This window comes from Narcine bancroftii, chromosome 9 (genome assembly GCF_036971445.1).
Source record: "Narcine bancroftii isolate sNarBan1 chromosome 9, sNarBan1.hap1, whole genome shotgun sequence".
Taxonomy (NCBI): Eukaryota; Metazoa; Chordata; class Chondrichthyes; order Torpediniformes; family Narcinidae; genus Narcine; species Narcine bancroftii.
This window is the reverse complement of record NC_091477.1, coordinates 114694322-114698462: the sequence shown is the minus strand read 5'-3', so window position 1 is coordinate 114698462 and position 4141 is coordinate 114694322.

Here is a 4141-nt window from a genome sequence, read left to right as displayed (position 1 = left end):
TTGCCAGATGTTATACGTCTTCAAAAATATAAGGAACGTGGAAAAGATATGAATCAGAATTTAATTACATTGGAATAAAATTATAAAGTAAAATAGTGAATTATAAATGTCCTCCATAACTTTTGGAATCTTATATCTGAGTTATTAATTCAATAACTAATCTTTTCCATATTCAAAAGCAGAACATTTAAGTTGAAGTGATTTTGCAAGGATGAGGAAAGATGCCTCCACGCAGAATCTGACAGGGGTCTTGACCTCTCTACCTGAAAGTGTGGTGGCGTCTTTGTCACATTTCAAAACGATCTCGATGGAACGTTAGAGAGGTGCAAACAGCCGGGCTACAGATCCAATGCGAGAAGGTGGCTTTACACTGAAGGACATGTTTTGGATTGGTACAGATGTGGTGAGTTGAATTATAACTGTCATAAGTTTTCCATGTTTCCACAAAGTGAAGAGTATTTCCGATCAAACTCTATCAAAGGAGATGACTCTATCAGAGGGAAAATATTCAGTCATATTTATGATCAAAGAGTAGGAATGATCATAAATCTATATCAATTTGAATTATATTTCTAAATTTGCTAATAAAACTCATCTATTCAACCATGTACTGCATTTTAATAAAATCACGGCTAATCTGAAGGTAACTCTGCATTTCCATCCACCCAAGCTAAACTTCCTCTTCCTTGCTCACTGGGTATCTATCTATACCTGTGTTAAAAATACTCAGAGACTCTGCTTCATTTGTCCTTTGAGAAGAACATGCAATCTTCAATAAAGCCCCTTTCACACTTACAAGTGATCCCAGGAATCAAACGCCAATCGGCTTTTCAAGTGGCAAGTGTGAAAGCAAAATCAGCTCAATGCCGGCATCTGATGGCGTCATCTCACACCAGGGATTGCCGGCCTTGACCCCCAAGTACAATCCCCGGCATCTGCAGATGCTGGCATTGCAATCAAAAAATGCATGAAAGGGGTAAATGGATTGTGGGGTTGAAATAACACAAGTTTTTGTGTGAGTGCAAGAAAGAAAGATTAAAATGTAGGTATAAAACTTTGCCATGGGAAAGTCGCAGAGGGGGAGAGAGGAAATAAAGAGCAATAAATAGCAATAGTGGACAATTTTTAAACAGTGTGAGAAAATTGGTAGCGCGGTAGTGCACAATTTATGACGACTATGGGGGGAAAAAAGCAATGGTGAACCTAACTTCCCAAAATATTTTGCAGCAAAGAAACCCCTCTATGAATGCTCCATGTACATAGCCAAGCATATAGCCCTTTCTCTGCTGCATGGAATTCTTGGAGGGAAGGTCCGCCATTGCTTTTTCCCATGGTATTTATAAATTGTACGCGATAGCGCTACCAACTTTCCCACCCTGTTTAAAATTGTCTGCTATTACTCTTTATTGCTCACACTTTCCCTCAATCCCTTATAAAGATTTATATAGGTCGGCACAACAACAGGGCTCATACTGTGCTGTACATAAAACTTAATTATGTTATAATTATGCATGATTAATTTTGTTCAAATATAAGATCATCATACATTGATTAGGATTTAGGGCAGTTCCACCATTGCTCGATCCATCATGACATCACCAGTAGAAGGTAGAACATCCCTAACCCTGGGGATGGTTCCTCACAAGTGTGAAAGGGCTCCAGTGTCCCAGTTAGGAGTGGTCAAGTGTGAAAAGCCAAACCCCCATTCCAGTCCCAGGACATTGAGCAGCCAATTTAGTGGGATGCAAGTGTGAAAGGGGCATTCCTGAATTTCTGTCTTAAAGGGTAACCCTTCATTTTAAAACAGACCCACCTCCCCCACGCCCCTCTCACCCAGGATTAGATTCTCCAACAGGAGGAAATATACTCTCCATATTCACCCTGTCAAGACCCCTCAGGACCTTATAATTTAATCATTCAACATATTTCAATATGTTTATAACACTGCAGATAAACATATCAGAGACCTCTTCAAGGAGACCTTTATTATATTACTACACCCAGCAACCAGACTAACTCGTGGATACATCAAAATACGATATAGTTTTAGATTGAAACTAAAGTAACATGTTTACTTCAAATGAAATGATAGGACTGGATTGTATTCCAGTTTGGTCATTATCTGAGACCTAAATTTGAGTTGTAACCAGTGATTGAAATACATTCATGTTCTCTGAGGATTTCAGGAATTATTGTAACCGTGGCCAGAAATGTTAAATGAGGAACCGAACTCCCATTCTTGGTTACCCTGAGTAATGAAACGACAGAAGTTTCCCAAAACACCGTGCTCTTTACTTTGATTCTCAAGACATAGACTATTTACATAAAATGGTGTAATCTATTTATAGTATTTACACAAGCTTTTGACTTCAAGTCACAAGGCAATCTCGTGAGTCCTTTAGTTAATGGATGGCTCCCATGGCAACACCCACCCCTGGTGACGATGGGGCACTCTAATTAGGACTCCCTAGCAGGAATCTTTTCAAGCAACTGGTGATGATTATTTTTTGTACCTGGGTGTAGATCTGCATTTAATAAACTGCCATTTTAAAATATTTTTGATGTCCAGAAACTACCCTTGGTTTGGTATATAAATAAAAACACACAGTAAATAATGGAGAAGCTCAAATGGTCTCACAGCATCCATTGGAGTGATACCTTGAAGAAGGGCTCAACTCAAAACGCTGGTAAAATATTTTTACCTCCTATGGATGCTGTGAGACTGACTGAGTTCCACCAGTATTTACTGTGTATTTTTACTATAATCACAACATCTGCAGACTTCCGTGTTTCACTCCTTGGTATATACAGTAACTATTTTCAGGAATTTAAGGACGGCAATAATCAAAGTTCACATTTATTGTCAGAATACATACATGATATCGCTTACAATCTTGCAATTCTTTTTCCTGCAAGCAAGGCAAAATTACCACTCATTGGTGTGCAAAAACTGTCATCCAAGAACATATGTACACATGTAAAGAAACAAAGAAATGTAAACAAACTACCTGTGTAATACAGAGCAAAAAAATCAATAAATTGCAAAAGTAAGAGTCCTTAAATGAGTCACTGATTGAGTTTGTTGTTGAGGAGTCTGAAAGCTGTTCTCGAACCTCATGGTGCAAATCCTCTTTCCTGATGTGTGTTTGGTGGTGTAAATCTTTAATGATTGCTGCTGGTGTCCAAAGGCAGTATTCCCTGTCGATGTTCTTGATGGTGGGGAGAGTTTTGCCTGTGATGTCCTGGGCGGTGTCCACTCCCTTTTGCAGGGCTTTCCATTTAAGGGTATTGGCGTCCCAATGCTAAACCGTGATTCAGCTGGTCAGGACACTTTCCACCACACATCTGCAGAAATTTGCCGTGGTTTCCAATCTCATAGCAAACCTGTGCAAACTCCTGAGGAAGTAAAGGCAATGACATGCCTTTCTTCATGATGCCATTAGTGTGTGGGATCCAAGAATGAACCTACGAAATAGTGACTTCCAAGTACTTAATAGGGCATGTGATAGGGTAATGGTTAATTCAAACAATTTAAAGGTCAAATGTATTGCCTCTGTTTGTGGAATAGAACACTGTTCCTCTTCTATAATATTACCCTACAATCACAACATCTGCAATTTTTCCTGTTTAACTTTTGCCTCTGTTTGGTACTATTGAAGAATAATCTGTACAAGGTTCACTGTTGTGCCAGCCATTGCTGTTAGACTTCTCTATGTTCATTCAACAGCAGTGACCTTGTTACTTGCCTCATCTATATATTGCACTCTTGTTTGAAAATGATGATCCAGCCAAGGCTTTTCATGATTCCGATATATTTCTCCATTATGTTTTTATACTTTTTCATAGCATTATCTGATTTTCATACTATGACTTCCTCAATGCTGTGGAAAAGTGCCAGGACACATTGTACTTTAAAAAAAAAACATTCTGTGGTTAAAGAAATAAAATTACATTTGATAAGGTAAAAACAAAATGATGCAGATGTGTGAAATCCAAAAATAAACAAAAAATGTTTTAAGTGCTCAGTAAGTCAAGCGGCATCTGTGAGAAGAGAAAACGTGTTAGTGCCTCGAGTTGATTACCTTTCCTTGGATCAAGGACAAGTTAGTAATACATTTTAACGTAGAAAAGAGGGGAAGGT